Source organism: Herpailurus yagouaroundi, unplaced genomic scaffold (genome assembly GCF_014898765.1).
Source record: "Herpailurus yagouaroundi ecotype Mexico unplaced genomic scaffold, PumYag 77, whole genome shotgun sequence".
Classification (NCBI taxonomy): Eukaryota; Metazoa; Chordata; class Mammalia; order Carnivora; family Felidae; genus Herpailurus; species Herpailurus yagouaroundi.
This window is the reverse complement of record NW_024412388.1, coordinates 36,445,682-36,462,742: the sequence shown is the minus strand read 5'-3', so window position 1 is coordinate 36,462,742 and position 17,061 is coordinate 36,445,682. Positions and strand designations below refer to the sequence as shown.

Genomic DNA, 17,061 nt, shown 5'->3' with positions numbered 1-17,061 from the left:
TTCTCCCTCTTTCCCTCTCTCTCTGCCCCTCCCCCACTCACTCTCTCTAAGTAAATAAACTTTAAAAAATAAAATAAATAAAAATAAATAAATAAATAATAAAATGCCAAAGAAAAAACGGGGGGGAAGGCTGACAAGATGACACGTTAAGACATTTTGACAGGATGTATTATTCATAATGAGTACGTGTCTAGTTATGTTTATTTATTTTCCTCCTTCTATTCACTCTTCCTATATATCCAGTAAAGAAAAGCATATTTTAGTTTTTAAAAAAAAACATAAATAGCAGACCTTCCTTTACCTGATATACAAGGTTAGAAATGCCTCTAACATTCAATTAATGCTAAAATAAGATATAGAGATTTCTTTATAGGTCAAATAGGAGCTGAATACATGTTTCAATGAAAAAGCATAATAGTACTATGGAGAGGGGTGCCTGGGCGGTCAGTCAGTTGACCATCCAACTCTTGATTTTGGCTCAGGGCATGATCGCAGGGTCATGGAATAGAGTCCCACGTGAGGCTCCACACTGGGCATGGAGCTTGCTTGGGATTCTCTCTCTCTCTCTCCCTCTGCCCCCTCCCCAGCTCACACACACACATTTTTTGAAAAATTTTTAAAGTACCACGGAGAAAATACAGATAATATGAAACATTGACAGAGCCTCCTCCCATTTGTCTTTATTTTAATCCAGCTCATCCTGCTCCATCCCAATGCCTGTTCCTCTTCACTCAGTAAGCAATGTCAACTCTCTTCAAGATTCAGACATTTTGAAGCAAACATGCACCTCATTGGCAGCATTGAAAGAGAAACTATTTTTAAAAAAATAAGGCAAATGAGACATATCTTTCACATTTCAATGAAAGAAACTAAAACAAATACAGGTAATTAGCACATCAAAGTGATATGGACAGGACAAAGACAAAATGAGAAACATAAGAAATAACTACAATCTATGTTACCTGCCATTTGAAGAATAAGACTCAAACAACTAGTAAAAGCCACAGGGGGGGAGAATGGGAAAATGCCAACCTTCTTCAGATTTAAAAAAAATAAAAACCTATAAGGTCATACACTGTGATTGGTGGGTTCACAAACATGTTCACAAACATAATACTGGTTGGTGGTGCCTATCCAGAATATAATTTACAAATGCCCCAAAATAAAAAAAGTTAAATAAAAATAACGGTTAAATAAAAATAAAAATAAGAGTAAGTTAAATAAAAATAAAATAAAGAAACAAGGAAACAGTATTTTTAAATTGGTAGTAAATGGATAAAATGATGAAGAGGGATATTTAGGCACTGTATCATTAAAGCAAATGGTGTAAAGATAACTATAACAGAAGTTAGCAAGGAGAAAGGGAAACTGGAAGCAGTAGCTAATACAAAAAGAGAAGACAGCAAGATAGCACTGTATATTCCCACCATCCGGTGTGTTAAGGATGAAATACCACCTATGCATCAAGGAGAAAGCATGGAAGGAAGCAGGGTTTGGGCACTAATGCTGATAACCAACCAAAAAAGGCCGGCCACTCACAGAGGCAACACCCCAGCATGCAGCTTTAGGTGGAGTAAGGAAGCATTGGAAGATATCAAGCTGAAGTAATATCCTAAATGAAGACAATAGGGAGAGGGAAAGGACTCATCCCCAAAATAACTTACAAGCCAACCACATCAGGAAGCCAGCACTGGGATGCCTGCTACACTGTATGGATGAGCAATTAGTCTTAGCCAGAAAAGGAACAACAACGAATACAGGACTAGAGCAGCACCAATTAAGAGCAAGTCCTAGCCTTTTCAATCTCCCTATTCCCTATCATAATATACCATAGAAAAAAAAAAAAAGCCAGAAAACAGAAAAAAATAAATAAAAGTATATCACATCCCTTCTTCTTCCAAGACTCACCTGTCAAAACCTTGCAAAGGGAAGCAAATATAAATTAAATTGGATAAGAAATTTAATTTTTAAACAATTTTATTTTTAAGTAATCTCTACACCCAATGTGGGGCTCAAACTCAGAACCCCGAGATCAAGAGTCGCATTTCCACCAACTGAGCAAGCCAGAAGCCCCTGAAATTTAACTTTTAAATTAGTATGTCTTTTTTTTTTTACTGAAGTATATTAGTCATTTCAGAAAAGTACATATATCCAAGCATATAACTCAATGAAGTTTCACAAATTAAACATACCTATGTAACCAGCATCAAGATATATATTTAAAAAAAAAAAAAGACATAACCAAGCACCCCAAAAAGCCCGCTGTGTTCCCTTCCAAGCACTACCCAGGCTTCCAACAGAATAGATTATATAAAGTGAAAAACTTGGGGCACCTGGGTGACTCAGTCGTTTAATCATCTGACTCTGGATTTCAGCTCAGGTCATGATCGCAGAGTTCGTAGGATCAAGCCCTGCCTCACTCAGGCTCTGTGGTGACAATATGGAGCCTGGTTAGGATTCCTGCTCTCCCTCTCACTCTAATTTTGCCCCTCCCCTGCTCATACTCTCTCTCAAAAATAAACAAACTTTTTTTAAAAAATTAATAAATAGGAAATCTTTATATGAATGGAATCAACTAGCCTGGACTTTTTAAAACTAAATTTACCCAAGAAGTCATTAAGGGACAGGATAGAATGAAGCAAATAATACAAAATCACATATAATCCAACAGAGAAAGAAAAAGTGTATAGGAGGTAGAACTTCCTTACTAATTTCCATAATAACTTCATATAGTTCTCTAGTTTCCATTCTAGTCACTTATGAGATCCATCCAAGCTGCATGTTTTCAGGTTCTATGGGATCCATTATACCCTTTAAACTCTTCCTTTTGGCTCAAACTAGATTAAATTGGTTTCTATAGTTTTTACAATCAAATGATTCTTAAGCAAATTAGGGAGTTAAGGAGGGGAAAGAGTCTAGGAAGACTTAGAGGCTTCTGGCTTGGGTAGTATGCTTATCAAGACAGGGAATACAGAAGGAGAAACAATTTACAAATAAAACACTGCTCTGACAATAGTAAATATCAGCATTAACTATACATCATAGTACTTTTCCAATAACTATTAGGGGAACTATAAACATTTAACCTGAAAGAAAGAAAACAAAGGAGACATGAGTAACTCTCTAACTACATGAGTGCTATTTCTTACATTACAGGAAATTTCTAACTTCTGAGGACAGAATTAGAACTAATGGATGAAATTAAGGTCATGATCTCACAGTTTGTGAGTTCAAGCCCTGCATCAGGCACTGAGCTGACGGCACAGAGCCCGCTTGGGATTCTCTCTCTCTCCCTCTCTCTCTCTGACTCTTTCCCGCTCTCAAATTCTCTCTCTCTCAAAATAAATAAACTTTAAAAAAAAAAAAGAAGAAGAAGAAGAAGAGCTAACAGTCAACAGGCCACCTTAAAAAGGAAGGGACTGTGCCACCAGAAATACTGAAAAAGGTGAAAGCTGACCTAAAACAGTAATTCTCAAAATGTGGTCCCCCATACCAACAGCACCAGCATGACCTGTGACCTTGCTAAAAAATGCAAAATCTCAGGCTTCACCTCAGACCTACAAAATCAGAAATTCTGACAGAGGGGACCAGCAATCCATGTTTTAGCAAGCCCTCCAGGTGATTCTGAAGCACATGAAAGTTTGAGAACCACCAGACAAGGTCAAAAACTTTCAACATGATCCCACCAACACACAAATATACCAATCAGTTGTGAGGACTGTATCACAAATTACTTAAAATTTAAATAAAGTACTTAAGTTTGCAACCACTTTAATTAAATGAAAGCAGGTTCTTGGTAAACTCTACAATAAAGTCAATTCACCTGTCAATACAACATTCTTCAGTGAAAACTTTGAAAGGCAGAATTATAGCAAGCATCCCAGAAATTACACATAACCTATATTTATTTATGTAACATTATAACAATAACATATTTAACATATGCCAGGTAAAGTTCAACTGTCAAAAAAAAAAAGGGGGGGGCTGAAAATTGCTTGACTACACAATCTCTACATTTTCTTCCCAACTCTAGGAGCTTCTTGCTTTCTTTTTTAATTATGAGTACTGAGTTGTGCCCATTTTGCCTGTTGCCCTGGCAGCCCTCACAGAGACTTCTCTCTTTTGGCTCAAAACCATCTCCCTCCTCCACAATACCAAAGCAAATCTCACACTAACTTTACCCACAACGCTAGTGTTGTGCTTACACTGTACTATGCTATTAGGATAGGATTCAAAGGAAAGGATTCACAGCTGAAAAACTGAAGTCTACACAACTAAAAACATTTGTACCAGACTAAAAACCTGGATTAACTCTCATTGGGAGTTGTCTTATCCCAAATGACTGGTAATCCAGTAGGTAAAGAGAATTCTATACCTTGTGGCAGATTCTTCCTGATCTACCCAACAAGAGTCAAATCCAGGTGCCACACTAATCAAAGTCCATCCTCTTAATCCCTATCAAAAAACCTTTGCTTGATTATCTATCTATAATGAACTTTGACCCATACCCCAAGCATATCAAACACAGACATAAATTAACTCTAAATGGATCATGAATCAAACTGTAAAACCTAAAACAATAAAACTCAAGAGTAAATTTTTGTAAGTTTTAGAGTTCTTAGATAAGATACAAAACACAAGTTTAAAAAGAACAAATTTGTAAATTGGACTTCACCAAATTTAAAAACTACTCCTCTTCAAAAGATACTGTTTAAAAAAATGAAAACAAATCACACACAAGGAAAAATCATTTGCAAAACACATGTTAAAAAGGACTGGCATTCACTATATAGAAAGGTCTTACACAATTCAATAACACACAAGCCAATTAAAAATGAAAAAAAGACTGAACAGACACTTCAACAAACAAGAGGCAACTACGGCAAAAGAATATACAAAACCATCATCAATATGATTTATCATTAGGGAAACAAAAATTAAAATCAAATGAGAAGTAATGTCAGCACAAAAAAAGGGGGGGGCGCCTGGGTGCCTCAGTCAGTTGAGTGTCTAACTGATTTCAGCTCTGGTCATGATCCCAGAGTCGTTGGATCAAGTCCCTCATCAGGCTCCACGCTGCACATGGAACCTATTTGGTATTCTCTCTCTCCCTCTCCCCCACTCATGCATGTGCTCTCTCTCTCTCTCTCTCTAAAATAAAACAAAGCAAAACAAAACCCCACAGTTGCAAGCTAACATCTCCCCAGAGAAACAACTGAAAAACAAGCAGAAACTATCAGAACCACCTTTGTCAGAATTCTGGAAAATAGTCAAAGGTTTACAGTCAAGAAAATGCTGAATCAACAAGTAAACTTAAAAATGGTAGGAATGCTTTGTGGCATTTTTATGTGCCCCTGCCCACCCACTTCTTGATGTTAAAGCAGTGTGAAGACATCAGCTGGTGGTCCTAGTGCGGGACCTTGGTCCCTGATTCTAGAAGGAGCAGAACAAATCTTGTTTGCAAATTATTGTTTATAGCTGTTCTCACTTGTCTGGGGGCTGCCAAAAAAACTGACACAAGGCACTCCTTTATTTCACCTAACTCAGAATCTGCTCAAGACAGAAAAGCAGGAGGCTTTGCTCAAAAACACTGTAAGGTGATCCAACCACCCAGAGCCACGTGGACCAAAAGATTAAAGGTGAGACATAAAACAGACTGCCTAAAGCCTGGGAGGAAAAAGGGAGAGTTTCTCTGGAAAATTTGTGCAATCAAAATAGGGTAATTTAGAAAGTCCAAGGTAGGGGCACCTGGCTCATTCAGTCGGAAGAGCTTAGGACTTTTCATTTCAGGGTTGTAAACTCAAGCCCCACATTGACTGTAGAGATTACTTAAATAAATACACTTAAAAAAAATAATAGAAAGTGCAATGCAAAATGCATGCTCAAGAAAGACCTGAAAAGACTCTAAGCTTTCATTTCAGGCTGATCCCTATGCTCACTATAAGTCTAGCTAAGCAAAAAGTCCATATAGTGGTTTGCAAAGACCCTATAGGAGATAGGTTTGTTTATTTAGATTCTGGTGATCAAGGAAATCTCTATCTAAACACAAGCTAAGGAACAGAGACTTCAGTACCACAGTACAGTACCACAGTATACACAGACCAAGGAATATAATTTCTGCAAAAATAAATAAACAAAAAATAAATGCTGGGAAAACTCACTAGAAAAATGGACAACTACAGCCTTCAACAACCTAAAACAACAAACTCTGGAGAAAGGGGAAGTGATTTCCAGAGTTATCAATATTCAAATGTCCATTTTTCAACAACAACAACAAAAAAATCACAAGACCTACAAAGAAATGAGAAAGTATGGACCATTCAAAGAATCAAAATAACAGAAACCATGTCTGAGGAAACCCAGCATTAGACCTAGTAGTAAAGTTTAAATCCCTTTCTTAAATATGTTCAAATGTACAAATGAAAGAAAATCAGAAAAACAATGCATGAAAGAAAAACAGGGTTGCATATATGATACTCAAGGAAAGACAATGTGAGCCAAGGATTTTATATCCAGGATAACTAACCTTCAAGGTAAAGGGCACAGGAAAACTGTTACCAATATAAAAATAATTCAGAGAATATTGTTCCAAGAGGCCCTTCCTAAGGAATCTACCAGAAAACAAGATTTACACAATCAAAATAATTACAGCAATATCAGCATGTGATTAGCATTAAATATGCAGTAACTTGTAAAATGAATAAATGTACATTCAAAGGGAGAGTACAGTATATAATGGCTATATAATTTGAAAATGTAGATACACATTTTCAACCACAAGATGGAAGGGGAAGGTGGAGACAGCATATACAAAAAAAATTTAACAGTTCTCATTAATCATTGATGGTAGTACATTAGAATTGCCTTTAGAGACATATATTTACGTAGGACAAAGCAAATGCATAATTACTGGATATTCTAATTGTTGGTTCAAAACACTCTCAGAAGCTTCCCGGCTGTAATCTGAAAATGGCCCCTGTTTCAGGGGTAGGGAGAGACAAAAAAAAAGAGGCAGGCCACTCCAAGTTGGTAGGTGGCAGTATTAATAACCAAAGGGAACTTACATAACAAGACTTGACTTGGGCGGCAGCAAGACAAATAGATCGCCACACCTGCCCACCAGATCTTGGTTTATAAAGAGGCCTTAACTAGGTGCAGTCCTGTATACCATGCAGGTGTTTTCAATACTACATCACTATCTCAAGGCTATGTCCTTGAAGAAGCCTCTGGGAGCAGGAAAGGCAAGTGGAACCTATTTCCAAGGACAGGGGAGGGGTGAGGAGCCTCCCAGAGCCCAGGTCCATCTGCAGTCATGTCTTTTTGATAACATTCTCCAATACTTAATTCTTTCACACCGTGAGTGTTTGGGAATATGATTCAAGGTAGGAAATAGAGAAAATACTGATGTAATATACAGGAGATTAAGTTTTTTAAAAAATCTGAGTAGTCCTTTGCAAATACACTGTTAATTGACAAGTAGTTTATGTATTTAACTCTCCACTGACAAGTTTAGAAACAATGACCAACATAATAGCAGAGAGTATCCTTAAGATATAGTTCGCAGTTGTTCTAAAATACCATTTCCCATTAAAAGAAACCAAGAGTTCTTAGAAAAAGAGCTAATTCCAGGTCTAAGGTGGAAAATGAGCCCGGAACAGTTTGACCCATGAGATTGCAAAAAAACTATCAAAACTATTAGGATCAGGTCCAAAAGACTAAGAAACCAATTGTTTCTAGGCAAGAGGACAATCTGAGATTCAATTAGTACAAGAAAACCATCAGATGCTGTACATTTAAATGCCTGACCGGGGTGGCTCAGTCAGTTAAGCCTCTGACTTGGGCTCAGAAAGCCTGCTTCGGATCCTCTGTGCCCCTTTCTCTGCCCCTTCCCCACTTGAGCCCTCAGTCTCTCTCAAAAATAAATAAATAAACTTAAAAAAAAAGGTTTAAATGCCTAACCACATGAATAATAAGATGACAGGGAACTAATTACCTTAAAAATCAGGCAAACTTGAAAGAATCAAGCCTTTCTTACATGTACTATACCACTGGGAACTAAATAGTAGATGAGGGGAAGCATCTCCTTAAAATGTTATTCCAGTTAATAATTGAAAACAAAATGATAGAATTGTATCACCATTTTGCAACTCCCAATTACTGAATCTTGGCACTGAACATCAAAACTGCTAAAATCGAAGAGTAAGCAGCAGAGATTACACACCTACTGTTGAAAGACCACACAACCATCTATAATTTTGTCAAAGGAATTAAACCTGAGGCTGAATGAAGCTTCTGTATCCAGCTGTAATTTGCAGGAAATACAAAGGATACGGAAACATTCTGAAATGCATCATGGTTATATAGTAGGAAACCTACAGGTCAAATGCCCCAGATATTTCTATGTACAAATTTTAAGGAAAAGGAAGACATGGAAGGGAAACCTACAGATTATAAAAGATTTAAGACATATCTTGTGTTGGGGCACCTGGGTGGCTCAGTCGGTTAAGCATCCGACTCTTGATTTCGGGTCAGGTCATGATCTTACTGTTCCTGGGATAGAGCCCACACATCCAGCTCCGCGCTGACGGTAGGTAGCCTGCTTGGGATTCTCTGTCCCTCTCTCTGTGACCCTCCCCCGCTTGGGCTCACACGCGTGTGCAGGTGCATGCACATACACGCTCTCTCTCAAAATGGATAAACTTTAAAAAAAATAAACATATCTAGTGTTTTTATTTTATTTATTTTGAGAGAGAGGGAGAACACAAGCAAGGGAGGGGCAGAGAGAGGGAGAGAGTCCCAAACAGGCTCTCTGCTGAAAGTGGAGCTCGAACTCCTAAACCTGTGAGATCATGACCTGAGCCAAAATCAAAAGTCCAATGCCCAAGGGACTAAGCCACCCAGGCACCCCTATCTCGTGTTTTTAAAGGGGCAGGATTGGGGCGCCTGGGTGGCGCAGTCGGTTAAGCGTCCGACTTCAACCAGGTCACGATCTCACGGTCCGTGAGTTCGAGCCCCGCGTCGGGCTCTGGGCTGATGGCTCAGAGCCTGGAGCCTGTTTCCGATTCTGTGTCTCCCTCTCTCTCTGCCCCTCCCCCGTTCATGCTCTGTCTCTCTCTGTCCCAAAAATAAATAAACGTTGAAAAAAAAAATTTAAAAAAAATAATAATAAATAAATAAATAAATAAATAAAGGGGCAGGACTAAAATGTAATGTTTTAGATGCAAACTTACAAGGAAATGAAAGCAAATTATTACTTTTTAAGTCAGGACAGTTATTACTTTTGAAGGGAAGGTGGGGCTGTGATTGAGATGGGACACATTTATAGAATGGGTGGCAAAACTGTAAGGGTGTTCATCTTATAATTCATTAAGTTATACATTTGTTTTGACTGCTTTTCTGTGCTTCTTATATTTTACAATAAAAAGGCTAAAAAAGAAAAAGAGGAAAGGAAAAAAATCACAAAACAAGTGGCCTGCTGCAAAAGTAAGGGAATATTTTGCCACACATAAAGTTAGAGCAGTGACAAAAAACAAGCACAATAATAAACATAAAAACATTTAGTGAGATCCAGTACAAATGAGAAATTCTAAATCTTGATTTGACAACAAAAACAACACTGCAAAACAGACATTCTTTTTTTAAAAAACTTTTTTAAGTTTATTTATTTATTTTCAGAGAGAGAGAGAGAGAGAGAGAGAGTACAGAAGGGGGAGAGGGAGAGGGAGAGAATCCCAAGTAGGCTCCACACTGTTGGTACAGAGCACAATGTCAGGCTCAAACTCACAAACCATGAGATCATGACCTGAGCCAAAACCAAGAGCCAGATGCTTAATCGACTGAGCCATCCAGGTGCCCCCAAAGCAGACATTCTTATCCTCATTTCATATTCAAATCTACTAAGCTACTGAGAGAATTCACACCTAGTCCAAATTGTTTCTTCTCCTATTATATTTAAATTACATTAATAAAGAACTCATAACAATAAGAAAAATAAAACGAAAGAGTGTATAAGAAAAACAAGAAAGTATATGGATAAGAAAGTCACAAGACAATAAATCCAAATAATAAATAAAATTCACTAGCAATTAGGGAAATATATTTAAAACACTGACAAGTCATCCAAACCTAACAAATTACCAGAAGTAATAACCTGATAAAACCAAGAGTTGGCAAAGACATAGAGAAACATCACTGATCAAAGTAAAAATTGGTACAATCACTGTAGAAAACAATTTGGCAATAATATCCAGCAAGAGAAATTCCTGTACATGGGCACAAGGAGATAAGTACAAGGATATTTACTGCAGCACTATAATAGGGAAAATGGAAATAACTTAAGGGTCCATTATTATAAGAATGGATAAACTGTCATTTACTCAAAGGAATGCTATATAGCCTTTAAAAATTAATGAAACTGATTTGGAGCGCCTAGGTGGCTCAGTCAGTTAAGTGTCTTACTCTTTTTTTTTTTTTTTTTTAACATATATTCATTATTGAGAGACAGAGAGAGTCAGAGCACAAGCATGGGAGGGGCAGAGAGAGGGGGAGACACAGAATCTGAAGCAGGTTCCAGGCTCCGAGCTGTCAGCACAGAGCCCGACACGGGGCTCGAACCCACGAGCAGTGAGATCATGACCCGAGCTGAAGCTGGACACCCAACCAACCGAGCCACCTGTGCCCCAAGTGTCTTACTCTTGATTTCAGCTCAGGTCATGATCTCACAGTTCGTGAGATCGAGCCCCACGTCAGTCTCCATGCTGACAGCACAGAGTCTGTTTGGGATTCTCTCTCTCCCTCTCTCTCTGCCCCTCCCCTGCTTGTTCTCTCTCTCTCTCTCCCTCTCTCTCTCTCTCTCTCAAAATAAATAAATAAACTGTAAAAAAAATGATTGAAACTGATTTAAATGTATTAACATAGATCAAGGTTGGCAAACTTCAGCTGGCAGGCCAAATCCTAACCATAGCCTGTTATGTCCAGTCAGAAAGCTAAAAGTAGTTTTTACATTTTGTAAATGGCTGGAACACAAATCAAAAGAACATTATTTCATGAAATATTCTCAATATGAAAAATATAAAAGTTACATGAAATTCCAATTTCAATGTCTATACATAAAGTTTTATTAGAACATAGCCACATTCACTCATTTACATATTATCATAGGTATGCTATCATGCTACAACAGAAATGAGTAGTTATGAAAAAGTATGACAAAGCCTAAAATATTTATTATCTGCCCCTTTACCAAAAAAGTCTCCTGATCCATGACATAGATAATTCTCAAAAAAATATTGACCAGGGTCTAGGTAGCTTAGTTGGTTACGCATCCAAATGTTGATTTAGGCTCAGGTCAAGAACTCACATTTCATGAGATCAAGCCCCATGTCAGGCTCTGTGCAGACGGTGTGGAGCCTACTTGGGATTCTCTCTCTCCTTCTCTCTCTCTCTCTGCCTCTCCCCCACTCTCTCTCTCTCTCAAAAATAAACTAAAACAAAACAAAAACCAATGTTAAATTAAAAAAGGGCAAAAAGATTTATACAGTAATACATAATTTATATAAAAGTTAAAAACAAATACTGCTTCATCTTACTTATAAATATCTTTAGTAATGGATTGTTTTTCTTCCTTATTAATGCAGCATTTAAATACACACCACCTTTAACAGTGGTTTCTTTCAGGAATGATAGTGGGGAGGGAACGGATGCTAAAAGTAACTGTAACATTTTACTCCTTTAAATATAACATTTTACTCCTTTAAAATCTAAAGCAGGGTCCCTGGGTTGCTTAGTCACTTAAGCTTCAGACTTCAGCTCAGGTCATAATCTCACAGTTCATGGGTTCCAGCCCGAATTGAGAGAGAGAGAGAGAGAGAGAGAGAGAGAGAGAGAATCCCAAGCAGGCTTCACGCTGACGGCTCAGAGCCTGGAGCCTGCTTTGGATTCTGTGTCTCCCTCTCTGTCTGCCCCTCCCCTGCTCAGCGCAAACGCACTCTGCTCTCTCTCCTTCTCTCTCAAAATTAAACACATTAACAACATTTGAGTATCTACTATGTTCCATAAAGTATGTTAGGAATACAAACCTAAGCAAAATAAAACCCTGATACTTATTACTTTTTTACTCTATTTTGCCTAAAGCAGTGGTTCTGATCCTCAAAGTGTGGTCTCCAGACCAGCAGCATCACTTTCATCATCACCTGGGAACTTGTTGGAAATGCAGACTCCAGGCCCTACTGAATCAGAAATTCTGGGTGTCAGGCCCAGCCATCCTTGCTTTAACAAGCCTTCCAGGTAATTCCATTAGCCCTGAAGACTGAAAATAACTGGCCCAAAGAAGTTCACACCCATACCCCAAAAGAGTGAGGCTCTGGTTAGGCTCTGGGGCACCTGGGTGGCTCAGTCAGTTAAGTGTCCGACTTCTGCTCAGGTCACGATCCTGCAGTTTGTGAGTTCGAGCCCCGCGTCGGGCTCTGTGCTGACAGCTCAGAGCCTGGAGCCTGCTTCAGATTCTGTGTCTCCCTCTCTCTCTGCTTATTCACCTCCTTGCTCACTTGTTCTTTCTCTCTCCCCTCTTTCTAAAAAATAAATAAAACATTAAAAATTTTTTAAAAATAAATAAATGGGTTAGGCTCACTTAAATGGACCAGTCTCAGGAATTAAGAAAAAGCATAGCTAGAACTGGATAGCCACATGCAAAAGAATAAAGTTAGACCCTTACCTCACACCATATACAAAAAATAGCTCAAAACAGATCACACCTAAACATAAGGTCTAAAACCATAAAACTCCTAGACGAAAACATAGGGGTAAATCTTCATGGGGATCTTGGCTATGCAACAGTTTCTCAGATGTGACCAAAATCACAAGCAACAACAACAACAAAAAAGGTAAATTATACTCCATCAAAATTAAACTTTGGTGCAAAGGTCACCAGCAAGAAAGTAAAAGACAGGGGCACCTGGCTGGCTCAGTCAGAGCCCTCACGACCATGAGATCATAACCTGAGCCAAAATCAACAGTTGGATGCCCAACCAACTGAGTCACCCAGGCAACCCAAAGATAAAATCTTAAAAAAAGAAAAAAAAAAGTGAAAGACAACCTACCAAATGGGAGAAAATACCTGTAAATCATATCTGATATCAGATTCTAGATGTCAGATATCAGATATCTAGATATCCTAGTATCCAGAATAAATATAGAACTCTTTACATCTCAACAACAAACAACCCAATTTAAAAATGGGCAAAGAACTTGAATAAACATTTCTATGACAAAGATAAACAAATGGTCAACAAGCACATAAAAAGATGCTCAACATCATTAGCCTATAGGGAAATGCAAATCAAAAAGCACAATGAGGGGTGCCTGTCTAGCTCAATCAGAAGAGAATGATCTTGATCTTGGGCTCATGACTTTAAGTTCCATGTTGGATATAGAGATTACATACATACACACATACACACATGCATACATACATACATACATACATAAGCAAGTACAATAAAGGGCACCTAGCTGGTTCAGTCAGGAGAGCATATGGTTCTTGACTTGGGATTGTAAGTTCAAACCCACACTGGGTGTAAAGATTACTTAAAATAAAATCTTTAAGAAATAAAAATAATTTTAAAAACTTAAAAAAATTTTAAAAGTACAATCAGATATCACTTACATGCACAAGATGGCTAAAAAAAATGTATAATCCAAAATAACAAATGTTGAAAGGTCATGTAAAACTGGAACCTTTGCACATTGCCGGTAGCAATGTTAAATGGGACAGCTAGGGGTGCTTAGGTAGATCAATCGGTTGAGCATCTATCTCTTGATTTCAGCTCAGGGCAAGATCCCAGGGTTGTGGGATTAAGCCCCACACCAGGCTCCACACTGAACATGGAGCTTGCTTGAGATTCTCTTCCCCCCCTCTCTCTCTCTCCCTCCCTCTGCCACTCTCCCTCACTTGCTCGCTCACTCGCTCTCTCTAAAATAAAGCTTAAGGGCTTCTGGGAAGATGGCGGCGTAGGAGGACGCTGGGCTCACCGCGTCCTACAGATCAATTAGATTCCACCCACACCTGCCTAAATAACCCAGAAAATCGCCAGAAGACTAGCAGAACAGATTCTCCAGAGCCAAGCGTAGACAAGAGGCCCACAAAAGAGGGTAGGAAGGGCGGAGAGGCAGTGGCACTACACGAACTGGCGGGAGGGAGCCGGGGCGGAAGGGCGGCCCGCCAGCCAAGCAGAGCCCCCGAGTCTGGCTTGCAAAAGCGGAGGGGCCAGATGGAGGGTGTTCTGACAGCAAGCGGGACTTAACATCTGGCAGGTTATAAGTTAACAGATCTGCTCGGAGAACAGGAGGGCTGGAGGACAATGGGAGGGAGAGTTGTTGAGCCCCAGACCACAGAGCTCAGCTTGGCGGGGAACAAGGGCGCTCGCCAGCGCCATCTCCCTAGCCCAGCCCCCAGCCAAAATCCCAAAGGGAACCAGTTCCTGAAAGTTGGCAGTCCAGAAAGGAATGGCAGGAAATCTTCACTGTGATGAACAGAAAAAATATGCAGCTGAGAATCCTCTATCCAGCAAGTCTGTCATTTAGAATAGAAGGAGAGATAAAGGTCTTCCCAAACAAACAAAAACTGAAGGAATTCGTCATCACTAAATCAGCCCTACAAGAGATCCTAAGGGGGATCCTGTGAGACAAAGTACCAGAGACATCCCTACAAGCATGAAACCTACGGACATCACAATGACTCTAAACCCATATCTTTCCATAACACTGAATGTAAATGGACTAAATGCACCAACCAAAAGACATAGGGTATCAGAATGGATAAAAAAACAAGACCCATCTATTTGCTGTCTACAAGAGACTCATTTTAGACCTGAGGGCACTTTCAGATTGAAAGTGAGGGGATGGAGAACTACCTATCATGCTACTGGAAGTCAAAAGAAAGCCGGAGTAGCCATACTTGTATCAGACAAATTAGACTTTAAATTAAAGGCTGTAACAAGAGATGAAGAAGGGCATTATATAATAATTACAGGGTCTATCCATCCAGAAGAACTAACAATTATAAATGTCTATGCGCCGAATACGGGAGCCCCCAAATATATAAAACAATTACTCACAAACATAATCAACCTTATTGATAAGGATGTGGTAATTGCAGGGGACTTTAATACCCCACTTACAACAATGGAGAGATCATCTAGACACATGGTCAATAAAGAAACAAGGGCCTTGAATGATACATTGGATCAGATGGACTTGACAGATATATTTAGAACTCTGCATCCCAAAGCAACAGAATATACTTTCTTCTTGAGTGCACATGGAACATTCTCCAAGAAGATCACATACTGAGTCACAAAACAGCCCTTCATAAGTATACAAGAATTGAGATCATACCATGCATACTGTCAGACCACAATGCTATGAAGCTTGAAATCAACCACAGGGAAAAGTCTGGAAAACCTCCAAAAGCATGGAGGTTAAAGAACACCCTACTAAAGAATGAATGGGTCAACCAGGCAATTAGAGAAGAAATTTAAAAACATATGGAAACAAACAAAAATGAAAATACAACAATCCAAACGCTTTGGGATGCAGCGAAGGCAGTCCTGAGAGGAAAATACATTGCAATCCAGGCCTATCTCCAGAAACAAGAAAAATCCCAAATACAAAATCTAACACCACACCTAAAGAAAATAGAAGCAGAGCAGCAAAGACACCCCAAACCCAGCAGAAGAAGAGAAATAATAAGATCAGAGCAGAAATAAACAATATAGGATCTAAAAAAACTGTAGAGCAGATCAATGAAACCAAGAGTTGGTTTTTTGAAAAAATAAACAAAATTGATAAACCTCTAGCCATGCTTCTCAAAATGAAAAGGGAGATGACCCAAATAGATAAAATCATGAATGAAAATGGAATTATTATAACCAATCCTTCAGAGATACAAGCAATTATCAGGGAATACTATGAAAAATTATATGCCAACAAACTGGACAACCTGGAAGAAATGGACAAATTCCTAAACACCCACACACTTCCAAAACTCAATCAGGAGGAAATAGAAAGCTTGAACAGACCCATAACCAGCAAAGAAATTGAATCAGTCATTAAAAATCTCCCAACAAATAAGAGTCCAGGACCAGATGGCTTCCCAGGGGAGTTCTACCAGACGTTTAAAGCAGAGATAATACCTCTCCTTCTCAAGCTATTCCAAGAAATAGAAAGGGAAGGAAAACTTCCAGACTCATTCTATGAAGCCAGTATTACTTTGATTCCTAAACCAGACAGAGACCCAGTAAAAAAAGAGAACTACAGGCCAATATCCCTGATGAATTTGGATGCAAAAATTCTCAATAAGATACTAGCAAATCAAATTCAACGGCATATAAAAAGAATTATTCACCATTATCAAGTGGGATTCATTCCTGGGATGCAGGGCTGGTTCAACATTCGCAAATCAATCAATGTGATACATCATATTAATAAAAGAAAAGATAAGAACCATATGATCCTGTCAATCAATGCAGAAAAAGCATTTGACAAAATTCAGCAACCTTTCTTAATAAAAACCCTCAAGAAAGTCAGGATAGAAGGGACATACTTAAACATCATAAAGCCACTTATGAAAAGCCCACAGGTCATACCATCCTCAATGGGGAAAAACTGAGAGCTTCCCTGAGATCAGGAACACGACAGGGGTGTCCACTCTCACCGCTGTTGTTTCACATAGTGTTGGAAGTTCTAGCATCAGCAATCAGACAACAAAAGGAAATCAAAGGCATCAAAATCGGCAAAGATGAAGTCAAGCTTTCACTTTTTGCAGATGACATGATATTATACATGGAAAATCCAATAGACTCCACCAGAAGTCTGCTAGAACTGATAAATGATTTAGCAAAGTTGCAGGATACAAAATCAATGTACAGAAATCAGTTGCATTCTTATACACTAATAATGAAGCAACAGAAAGACAAATAAAGAAACTGATCCCATTCACAATTTCACCAAGAAGCATAAAATACCTAGGAATAAATCTAGCCAAAGATGTACAAGATCTGTATG

The 17,061-nt window shown here is 38.7% G+C and overlaps 1 protein-coding gene across 8 annotated transcripts in view; it reads right to left on the bottom strand.

Moving 5' to 3' along the window:
• Positions 1-17,061, bottom strand: part of MAST2 (microtubule associated serine/threonine kinase 2) — a 221,376-nt gene that overhangs the window by 189,885 nt on the left and 14,430 nt on the right. The window lies entirely within an intron of this gene.